At 36.7% G+C, this 12246-nt stretch overlaps 1 protein-coding gene across 1 annotated transcript in view; it reads right to left on the minus strand.

The window, feature by feature from the left end:
* PATE4 (prostate and testis expressed 4) overlaps positions 1-12246 on the minus strand; it is a 172319-nt gene that overhangs the window by 101609 nt on the left and 58464 nt on the right. The gene's annotated exons all lie outside the window — the stretch shown is intronic.

Here is a 12246-nt window from a genome sequence, read left to right on the forward strand (position 1 = left end):
TGTTTTAACTATTTGGGATTTTGTTCTTTTAAGGCCTGTAAAGAATTGTGTTGGCATCTTGATGGGAATTGCAATGAATCAGTTGATTGCTTTTGGTATGTTAACCCTACTCATCCATGAGAATGAGAGATCTTACCACCTTCTGATAACTTCTTCAATTTGTTTCTTCATAGACTTGAAGGGTTTTTTTTTTCATACAAAGCTTTCATGTGCTTGGTTAGATTTAAACAAAAATAATTTACTTTCTATGGTTCTTGTGAAAGATTTTGTTTCTCTACTTTCTTATCAGACTGTTTGTCTTCTGTATAAAGGAGGACTACTGATTTTTTAAAATTGATTTTGCATCCAACCACTTTGATGAAGGTGTTTATCAGGGGTAGGAGTCCATTGGTAGAATATTTGGGTCACTTATGTATATATTATCATATCATCTGCAAATAATGATACTTTGATTTCTTTCTTTCCATTTTGTATCCCTTTAGTTGTCTTATTACTCTAGGTAGGGTTTCAAGTACTACATTGAAGAGATATGGAGAGAGTGGGGAGCCTTGTCATGTCCCTAATTTCAGTGGAATTGATTTAAGTTTCTCTACATTTAGGTTAGTGTTAGCTATAGGCTTGCTCTATATTGCCTTTACTATGTTTAGATACATGCTTTGTATCCCTGATCTCTCCAAAACTTTTTAACATGAATGGTTGTTGGATTTTGTCAAATGTTTTTTCAGCATCTAAGAAGATGATCATGTGGTGTTTTTCTTTCAGTTTGTTTATATGGTGGATTACATTGATGGATTTCCATATATTGATCCACCCTTGAATGCCTGGGATGAAGCCTACTAGGTCATGGTGAATGATATTTTTTATGTGTTCTTGGATTTGGTTTTTAAGTATTTTGAGTAGTTTTGCATCAATGTTCCTAAGGGCAATTAGTCAGAATTCTCTTTCTTTTTTGGGTCTTTGTTTGGTTTAGGTATCAGGGTGAGTATGGCCTCATAGAATGAGTTTGGCAATGTTCTTTGTGTTTCTATTTTGTGGAAAAATTTAAAGAGAAAAAGAGAATTGGTATTAGCTCTTTTTTGAAGGCCTGGTAGAATTTTGTGCTGAATCATTCTGGCCCTGGCTCCTCCTCCACCCTCCCTCTGAGATTTTGGTGAATGCTTCTAATTTCTTAGGACATACAGAACTATTTTTTTTACCTGATCTTGATTAAATTTTGGTAATTGGTATCAATCAAGAAAATTGTCCATTTCATTTAGATTTTCAAATTTTGTGGCATATGGGCTAATGATTCTTTGGACTGCCTCGGTGTCTGTCATTATTTTCTGATTTTGTTAATTTGAATACTCTTCACCTGCCTTTTAGCCAGTTTGCCTAAGGGTTTGTCTATCTTGCTGATTTTCTCAAAGAACCAGCTCTTGGTTTCATTGAATTTTTTTGAAGCTTTCAGGCTTGATTTTGATGCTTTCCTATCATCTACTCCTCTTTGATGTGTTATCTTCTTTTTGTTTTAGAGCTTTCCGGTGTGCTGTTAAGTTGCTAGTATGAGATCTCTCCAATTTCTTTATACACACACTTAGTGCTATGAACTTTCCTCTTAGCACTGCTTTCATTGCATCCCATAAGTTTGGGTATGTTATGCCTTCATTATTATTGAATTCTGGGAAGTTTTTAATTTCTTGCTTTTCTTTTCTTTTTTTTTTCTTTTTTCATTTTGTTCTGACCCAGAGGTTATTGAGTAGGGATTTGCTTATTTTCTATAAGTTTGTGGCCTTTTTGTGGTTTCTGTTGTTTTTGAAATCCTGCTTTACTTTGTGGTGGTTTGATAAGATGCAAGGGCTATTTCAGTCTTCTTGTGTTTGTTGAGTTTTGCTTTGTGACCAAGTATAAAGTCAGTTTTTGAGAAGGTTCCATGAGGTGCTGAGAATGTATATTCTTTTGTGTTTGGGTGAAATGTTATGTCCATTTGAGTCATGACATCTATTAGTTTCATTATTTTTTCCATTTAAAATAGCCATAGTTAACCTGGGGCAGGGCAGATATTGATCCCCTAAACTATGTCCCATATTGGGGCAGGTATCTCATACCCTGGCCTAATTTCATGCCATCTGCTTCTAATAATTTCTATCGAGCCACCTCCCATCCATAATCCTAAATACTTGCTAATTATCATCATCTGGCCTAAATCTCCTTCCATCCCAGCCATGTGCATCTCCTCCACTTAACTCATGGTGACATCTTCCTTCCTCCCTGCTCTTCTCCTTAGGTCTCTCCTCATTCCCAAGATTCTCTCTCTCCCAAGGCCAGTGAACCTTAGCCATGCTTATCCTATTTGCCCTGTTCAGGTATGATGGCCCTTTATTGGTCAAATAGGAAGTTCCTTAGGCAAAGTTACATAGAAACCTTGGGTGACAGAGACAGCAAGCAGTAATTAGCATCAAAGTATGTCAGAGCTACCTCTAAAAATTCCCCCTTTTCTGTCTAAATACAAAGATCATTTCTATAATATATAGTAAGAACAATTATGAAGAATTATAAAACCCAGCATCCAAGATTTACATAGATAATGTCTAGTCATTATTTGGCAACCTTGAAGAAAATATTATCAATTCTATTTTGGTGAGTCTAAAGTTTTGAACATAAATCAATCTCTATCATATCTCATATCTATCAAGCTAAAAAGCATTTACTTAATTCATAAACAACTAAGTTTAATTGTAAAACTAAACTATCTGGTCTTAAACCCCATCAGATGTTTGAGAAGCAATAAAATTCATTGCTTGAGTAAACAGGAAGTACAGGTTAGCAGCTTCCAAAATGAGAAAAATGAAAAAGACAGTTTGATGCCTGAACAATCACCACAAACTCTCCCGCTATCACATTGGAGCATCATCTTCAGCCTTCTGACTTAGTATATCTGACAGACATATTTGTGAAGCAGGGACTATTGAGGACTTGCTTACCCTGTCTTGGCAGAGTTTGGTCATTAACCCCACCTGCACCCAATAAATAAATAAATAGATAGATAGATAAATAAATAAGTAACAAGCAAATGATACATTGTTAATTTTTACACAAATACAGTGTTTTATTTGAGAATTTCATACATGCATACTATTTTGTTCATAGACATGACATTCTTTTCTCCAATTCCTTGTAGATCCTTTCCATGTTCCATAGTTCTTACCAGCTTAAAAAACAAACAAACAAACAAACAAACAAAAAAACACTGTGAAAAATTAGCACTGCCCAAACAAGGAACATTGTGGAGACATCTATCAGAACATGGTCAACCTACTAGAGATCAAACCTCTAAAGAAAACTAAGTCTCCTTCCTCTTATAACCATTAACTGTCAATAGTTCCTCAACTAGCATTAGGGACTGGTACTTCCCTCTTCCACCCATGCTAGAATGTTTACTGGCTTGGTCTTGCTCAGATGTTTTTGGTAGAGAACCACAAGTGTTATGACTCCATGGGTGCAATGGTCTTGCAATACGCAAGAAATACTTTCCCCCTGAGGATTACAACACTTTGGTCTCTTTCAATATTTCCTCCCTCTTTTCTGGGATGGTGACTGAGTGTTAGAAGGAGGGCATTGTGGCCTAGACATTTAATTTATGACCAAGTAATAGATAGACATTTTTCATTTTCTACCCATGATGCTTACAATATAACAAATCGACCAACAAAGTGGAAAATTGTCTACAGCTGAGGAAAGTCTAGTAAATCCGGTGTGCTAATTAAAATGTTGATGGCCTGCTGACTTATGTGTATATCATATGCATAGAAAAGCAATGTGGTTACAATCAGTGTCGAGCAATGAAAAATGCATCATATCAAAGAAATGAAAGTCTAACTGTAAGAAGCCCGGGCTTAAAATGGAGAAAGCAATGAAGGCTTACAAACAAAATTCTCTCAACAATACAAAGGCAACATGGTAAAGTGCAACTTTCCTAAAATAGGTGAGAGTAAACACCATTTCGTTCATGTTCTACATGCTCAGAAGGAACATCTCCCATAGAAGTGGAAATATTGAGTGGATTTATTTTCTGGCAGCAATATAATAAAAACAATAGGAGGAGATTTTTTTTAGTTTGGTGAAACTTGGCACTATGATCCTGTATCAGTGATTTTTGTCATTCATGGGAACAAGTCATCCAGATGCCTTTCTTTTCAGATGTAGGAACTACTTAGCAAGAACAAGCCACTGAGTGCATTTCATTGGCATCCATATCCTGGACCAGTCCTCTCTATGTCTAGCCTTCTGGTCACCACCAGGCGAGCAGTTTTGGTGTGCCATGGCTTCTGTCATCATGAAGTTTAGCCTTATCACAGGTCCATAGCAACGAAGCAAGACAGTGAAGGGCTGATGTAAGAATCCGAATCCAAAACAATATATCCTCCTTTAAGTTGTTCTCTGGAATTGTAAGTCACAGTGATGAACACCTAAACCAAGTTCCTAAAGCGCATGTTGAACAGAGGATACTGGGTTTGTTCATCCTTTTCCTGGCAGTCTATGTTTTATTTTTAATTTTTAAATTGAAAAAACATTTAAGCTATTCATTTATTTTAGCAAGGTACTCTGAAATGATAAATGCCCTGATGGAAGACAAGAGTCAGCTACACTTGTTATGATAAGGGCGGGGGATACCAAGCACAAGAGTTAAGCTATAAAATCACATATATGTACAGAAGAGGAAGGAATTTCTGTCTGTCTTCGGGTTCTGTGACTTGCATAATTCATATTCTCAGAAAAACTATAGACCGAATAAAAATAAAATTCGAGGGAAGAAAGTTTAGACTAGGAGAACAGGAAAGGACTGATGAGGTCAGCTGAAACTAGCTCATACTAAGTTAATATAATTGGAAAACTGATGTCGTTGCAGAAATCTTCATTATCGCAGCAAAATGTATGTGTTGTTACAAACCCAGTAGACTTTTCACTTATCACACAGGACTCCATACATCTAGACTCTGCACTTAGCAGATTTTCAACTGTGGAAGAAGGAAGAATAAAATATATGTGATTTTTGAGAGCCAGGATAAAACCTCATATCTAAGAATATTTGGACTGAGAATGCTTCATTGAAACAATTATATATATATTTTTCAGGCTGGCCATTATCCCACACACTCCTAAGCCACATCTGGAAAGCTCATTTTTCTCATGAACCTTTACTAGGTAGAAACATGTACTTAGTGGTGAACTTCAGGTTCTAGCATCCTCTCTCTCTCTCTCAAGTAGATAATAAATACAAAGGGCTTATTCAATAGTGCTGGTGTCCAGACACAAATGGTGAGCAAGATGGCAGGGGAAAAACAATGTTATGTTAGCCCTCAATATAGAATGATTATAAGGATACAATATAAAATATTCTAGGAGGTAGATGAAGCAGGAAGACTGAGAAACACCAAGGCATACTTTAGATAAGGAAAGCTCCCAGAGGATATGATTAAGATTGAAGTTCAACAAACAACAGAAAGTAAATGTCACTGAGACAGATTGTAAGAAATGGCACATATAATGACTTGAGAGTTTATAGCCTTTGGGCCATGTGGTGGCTTGAATGGAAATGACCCTCATAACCTTGAATATTTGAATGCTTAGTTCCCCAGTTGGTTAACTGTTTGGGAAAGATTAGAAGTGTGGTTTTCTTGGATGATGTGTGTCACTGGTGAGTGGGATTTCAAAAGCCAACACTATTCATAATGTCTCTTGCTATCTCACTCTCTTTCTGCCTTATGGTGTGTCACAGGTTGTAAGCTTTCAGCTAGGACCTCAGCACCATGCCTGCCTTTCTGCTCTCATGTTTCTCACCATTATGGTCAAGTACTTTACCTCTATGGAACCTTGAGCCAACCTCAAATTAAATTTTTCCTTTGATAAATTGTTTTGGTTATAGTGTTTTGTCATGGCAGTGGACTAGTAGCTAAGACCCTAAAGAGCAGAGATGTTGAGGATCAGAAGACAGAGAACTATATCAGTGCAGTGATGGAGAGAAGCCCTATTCACTCAATATATGCCTCAGCATTAGCATTCTCCAAATGTTGATGCAAACATACGGTTCTGTATAATAACTGAATATCAGTTGACTCTTTTTTTAAAAAAAAAGTACAGTATCTTAGAGATTGTGCTTGGAATCCTGGAGTAGAATCAGACATTCCCCAGAGCACAGAACACGTACTTACTTCCATCTAAACCCCAGGTTCTGCGGATCATGCAAGTTTCACCAGGTTTTGTAGCGCATGTCTTGTTCCCATGAACACACTTCCCCTTTTGGTAAGATCGACACAGCACACACTGTAAAGTGAAAACTGCAAAGACAAAGACTGCTTAGAGGAGACAGATGCCACGCTGTCCCTTCTCAATAAAAGCATAGGTCACTAGGCCTCTGGATAGCTTGGCTGCACCAGAGTTATGCCTAACAGATATACTCCAGTCAACAACACGTCCAAACACCATAGACAAAGCAGGATGAAATAAGAGCTGATTTACTTTTCTTCCAATAGCAGATAAGGGAGCAACCGGTAGGCAATACTTACCAGTTTCAAAGCAGAGAAGGAAGAGACACAGCTTCAAGAGGTTTTCCATTTCTCCTGAACAGATTCTTGCCACAGGCTGTGTTAATGCTAGACAGCTGATGATCCAAGAGGGCTCAACACTAAAGATCAGCCTCTAGTGAATTTATAATCCATTTGGGCAAGGGCAAAAACAGTGTATATGAGACAGACCAGAAGCAGATCTCAAAGTAAGCTCTTCCCACACTGGCAACATACCAAATCCCTCTTCCGTGACTTACTTATTTTCTTATTCTGCTCTCACATTTCTTTGCTTTAGGTGGCACTAAAAATTCATGACATGCCAGGTAATCTTACCATCAGCTACACAGTGGCCCTTTGTTTCTATTCTTATCTTTATGCTACCAGCATCTAGGCAAGGAACAACATTTAGAAGAAGGCCTTTATTGAGTCTGATATGCAGAACTACAGGGATGCACAAGAATGAGTCTCCTGGTTCCTAGAAAAGTGAACACAGCAATCTGATATATATTCAGAACTGTATGTGACAAGGGTGTTTGCACATTCTCATCTGAAGGAAGAACTATGTTAGTACTATTCACAGAATACCCTTCAACACCAAACAGGACTTCTGCTGGGATGCTTGAGGAAGTCCTAAATTATTTTTCTTACATAAGAAATTAATACCCTTGTAGACACATGCAAGTGTATTCAACGATATATTGTACACTTTCTGCTCTACAGCTGCTATCAGGTATTTTTTTAAAGAGTCAGGTTCATGTTAGTGGGATACCAGTTATAGTTTACGGTTGGGGTGCAGTAGGTATTCATTGATATTAAGTTGGTTGTTATTTCTATATTATGTCTGTGGAGAGAAATATAAAATTCTTCTTTCATATTTTGTTTTAAGCCCTGCATAGTGCTTGCATTTTGTTTTTAAGGATGTCTTAACTCTATTTTTCACTTGTAAAAAAAGTCTCCTTATATGTCAATATCATGTACAATCAAATTGTTTACTTAAAAGAAGCACAAACTAATAATTTCATATTCAGGCATAAAACTATAGGATTCTTTTCATAGTTCTTTTATTAGCTCAGTGGGTTTTTGGTTAGTACTTCTTCCTCCATATTTTTTATCAAAAGGTGGAAGTCATTCCATCAAGTGACTCAAAGCTGAAAAGTAGCTGGTTGTGCTGTTCCGTTATCCAATAGAGTCCAACCAAAATTTGTCAAGAGTAATTAAGAAGGGATGCTATAAAGGGAACATCTTAAAAGAATCTATAATACTTCTGAATATATATGCACCAAGAGTTGGGCATCCAAAATAATAAAATAAACACAAATGAGCCTAAAAGTCTCATAGGCACAAAAGTAGCAGTTCACTTCAGTACCTCACTCCCATCTTCATAGAGTTCAAACTAAACTTCAATTGAGCAACTCCAGTAAGATGGACCAGAAGGTACAGATGCTTGCTCTCAAGCATGGTTTTGGTGGTTTCTTCAAACTCCTGGACCAGCACATTAACTATCCACATGAGGCAAGTCTCGTTCAACACGACTTAATAGTTGGTATTGGTTCAAACCTATAGAAGTTCGACTCTGGACATTTTTGACATATTTACACACAGTATAACTTTGGAAAAGCACTTTCCTCATGCCAATTATCACAACAAAGCTTAAGGCACGACTATGTCAAAACTCCTTTGCAAAGTAACTGCCTTTTGTGAAGTACATATGACCTGTTTTATAGTATGGATTCTATTGACTAAAAACAATGTTCAGTAAAAGGGTCTGGGGAAAAAGAATCTCAAATAAACAGAATAGTTTGGGGCAATTTGGATGATGCCTGGTCCTACAAATGGCACGCATCACCAGGCCATTAACTACATCAACTTACAGATTTCCAGGTGAAACAGGTTTACGTATCTTTTGTTGAAGAGATAAGCTGGTATATGTAACATGGCTGTTTTCTTTAGTGCCAATCTGGAAGCCCAACTACCTTGTGCCATCTACAACTCCCTATTTCTAAGCTTTTAAGGAAAAAAAATGGTGTCTGTAATAGGGAGTTGCAGTTGAATGCATTGACTCTAGGGCTAGTCTAATTAACATAGCCAACTATAAGAGAATTATAAGAATAGCTACCAAAGGATCAAGAAAAGGGGGAAAATCCATCTTAACTATGATGGCCATTTTAAAGTCAGGAGAGATTTTTTTCTATCTCTATATGCAAATAATTAGTCTGACCATCAAGAGTATGAGAAAGATCTGACAGATTAGAGCAACACATGGTTGACAACCTAGACTATCCCTGAGCAACAGCTAATATACAGTAGCTCTATTTTGTAAAACTTTGACTGCCAGTTCACCTACCTCTTGCTTAATTTCTGTTAATATTTTTTTTTATAAAATCAGCAGTTTTACTAATTATACAGGCCATCTTTGAGACCTTTATTTGTATTCCAGTAACCATTCATTGTATAGGCAATAAAAAAAAGCTACTGTGGCTGAAACAATTACAAGATCTGATAGGTTCAAAGAATCATCACAGTTTTAGGAGAGGTTCCCTTAATTTTATTGATAAATTACACAGTTACTGAGAAAAATGGAGTTTAATAACCTTACTCCAAATATGTCTTTTTTTACCTGCAAGAAGGGCCAGGTAGTTGTTTATCAGAAGGCAGAGTATAAATAGAAGTTGAATTTCAATAAGGAGCATATAAGTACATTTAAAGCATAAGCCATGTGATAGAAAAACACTATTGATAAAAATGTCAGGGGAAGCCATATGAGTAAGGGAGTGGGTAGATTCTGTCATCTATATTTATGCAAAATGTATGTGAGCCACTCCTTTGCCATATAGATTTCTGTTTTAGAGCCCAGGAATAGACAGGTCTCTTCCAAAAACAACAAAAGAAGAGATTGTTCTTGTTGACTGCCATGCACCAAAATGAAGCCAGAGGTTATTTTCTAAATCATTAACAACAAATATCACTATTTTAGGTACAATCGCATCAATGTTGGTAAGCAGGGCATCAGGTATTATCTTTTTCATCTTCATCCAAGTATAGTCCCCACTCTCAGTGCTTTCTCAAGAATACTTAATTATGCTAGAATCTATATTATTGCATTTGAACTGATCAGTTATATTAGTCAATGTGGCTAAATATTTATGGCACATCTTTTATAGAGACAACTGGCCCTAAAGGATAAAATAATCATTAGCATGACAAAACAACATCATAGTGTCCTCTATTTCAGGTGTACCTTTTACTTCCCCTGACAAAAGGCATTTTGATTCTGCATTTGACCAAGTGAGAATTACATGTAATACAGCCAGTAAGCATAACATAATTATTTTTGGTGTTTCCATGATTAATTTTTTAAACTAATAATAGATCATTATTATCTCTTGCTGTTCCCTCAGTCTCCCAGCTTGATGTTTTAATCTTGCCATCTCTCCAAGTCATGGTCTTCTTCCTCTAGGGGTGTCTTGTCTTGATGAGTTTGCCATCTATTTTTAAACACTTCATTGGTCTGGTAGTCGCTGGGATGCTGTCCTGGTTAGATGCATCAAAGTGGGAGCCATCTGGGACTTAGTTAATTTTCTGAAAAGGCACAGGTATTACCTTGCACCAGTGTTAACAGAACATCAGGCCCTTTCCATTGATTAGTCTCTAGATTTTTCCACTTAACATATAATTTAGGCTGTGCAATCTTCAGGGAAAATGCTTTTGGTAAGGAGAAGAAAAAATTTAAAGTTAACATAGCTAAATGTAGCTTAGTATGTGGGGATTTAAGTGGCTTTATACACCCCTTTAATTTAAAATATTTGTCATTTAAGTCTTTGATGGTGTTGTTCCACAATAACTTGACTCTGTGGATTATAGGGGATTTGAGTAACAGGATTAATATCCCATAAAGTGAAAAATTCTCAGAAGCATTTGTTGGTATAATTTGGGGCATTATCATTTTTTCTTTGTTGTGGGAGTCCTTGAAAGGAAAAGGTGTATGATGATTAATGGCATCTGAGGCTGATTCATTCCTGTGAGCAGAGGCAAAAATCATATGAGAAAAAGCATTAAATGTTACATGGACATATTTTAAGCATCCAAATTCTGAGAATTGAGTAACATCTGTTTGTCAAATGGCATTAAAAATTTAAAACTCAATGATTAATTCTGCCAGCAGATGGCAATGGGGTGAAAGAAGAAAAGGAAGGACAGACCCTGATAATTTGCTGAGCCTCCTCACAAGGTAAAGAGAATTGTACCTATAAAGTCCTTGCATTTTGATGAAGACGTTTATGAGATTTTTTTTAGCAGCCTGAAGAGAAAGTCTTAGCTGTGAAGAGGGTGGCAGTGCATTGGCTTGAGCACTGGCCAATGTTAATGTACTTGGCAGATTAGAATGAGCACAGATATGAGGTATAAAAATGTTTAGTTTGTTCTCTAGGTATCTGAAGGGAGATAAATAACTGTAAAGTAACATTAGTACTTGGGTTGAGTTTATGTCTTGTAGTTTCTAAAAGAGAAACAGTTTGAGCACACTATGCAGTCAGGTAAGATACTCAAAGACTGAGAAACTTCTAATAAAAGTTTGCTTGTTATGGAGAGTTCAGAGTGTTGATCTGTACCACCAGGGGTGGGTATACTCATTTTTTTGTGGGGCATGTGGAATTTGTATATAAAATATGATCTCTTTGTCTTTTGGAGGAGCCATCTGTAAAAGCATTAAGAACAATTACTATAGTATTTAAAATATTTTATTCTGTTTCTTTTTTAACATATACATTTATATTATTACACATGAATAAATAAACTACATACAGCAGGAAGAACCATGCGACAATCATGAGTTAGTTATATGAATGTTACATTCATAGTGATTTGGCTGTTTACATTTGTCAAGCTTGAAGTACACATCTTTCCTACCTTGTTGGGTCTAAATTTCTAAATGAAAGTCAATGTCTATGATATCTTATCTCTATTAACTTAAATCATCTATCTTGATCTAAAAAGATCTTATCCCCTAATTAACTAAACTCTCCGGTTTTCAACCTCATCAGAGACTTGAGAAGGAATAAAACTTAAATGACTGAGTGAACCGGAAGTGCAGGTTAGCAGCTTCCAAAATGAAAAAGTGACTGAGACAGTTTACTGCCTGAATAGTCACCCAACATTCTCTATAATACTGGAGCATCATCTTTGGCCTTCTAGCCCATTATCTGTGCCAGACATATTTGATAGGCAGGAACTATTGAGGACTTGCTTACCCTGCCTTGGCAGAGTTTGGCTGTCGACTCTGCGTGTATCCAAGCTTGCCCATTTTTAGGCAGAATTCTGTGTGTAACAGAAATGAGGACATTTTGCCCAGTGGCTGGTTTGCTACATTTTAAGCCATCTCCATAAGGAGGTTCTTTGATATTGATCATCTTCTTTGAGGTAGGCTGGGTGCTTCCAGGAGTTACTTGTCTTGTTGTCAAGGAATCTTTAGGATAATGAAAACAGACAACTTCATGAACAGAACACCAACAGCCCAGACATTAATGTCAACAATTAATAAATGGGACCTCATGAGGCTGAGAAGCTTCTGTAAGGCAGGAGACACTGTCAAGAGAACAAAGCGACAGCCTACAGACTGGGAAAAGATCTTCACCAACCCTACATCTGACAAAGGTCTAATATCCAAAATATATAAAGAACTCAAGAAATTAAACACCACCAAACCAAA

This window comes from Acomys minous (genome assembly GCF_964271855.1).
Source record: "Acomys minous genome assembly, chromosome: 5".
NCBI classification, from domain to species: Eukaryota; Metazoa; Chordata; class Mammalia; order Rodentia; family Muridae; genus Acomys; species Acomys minous.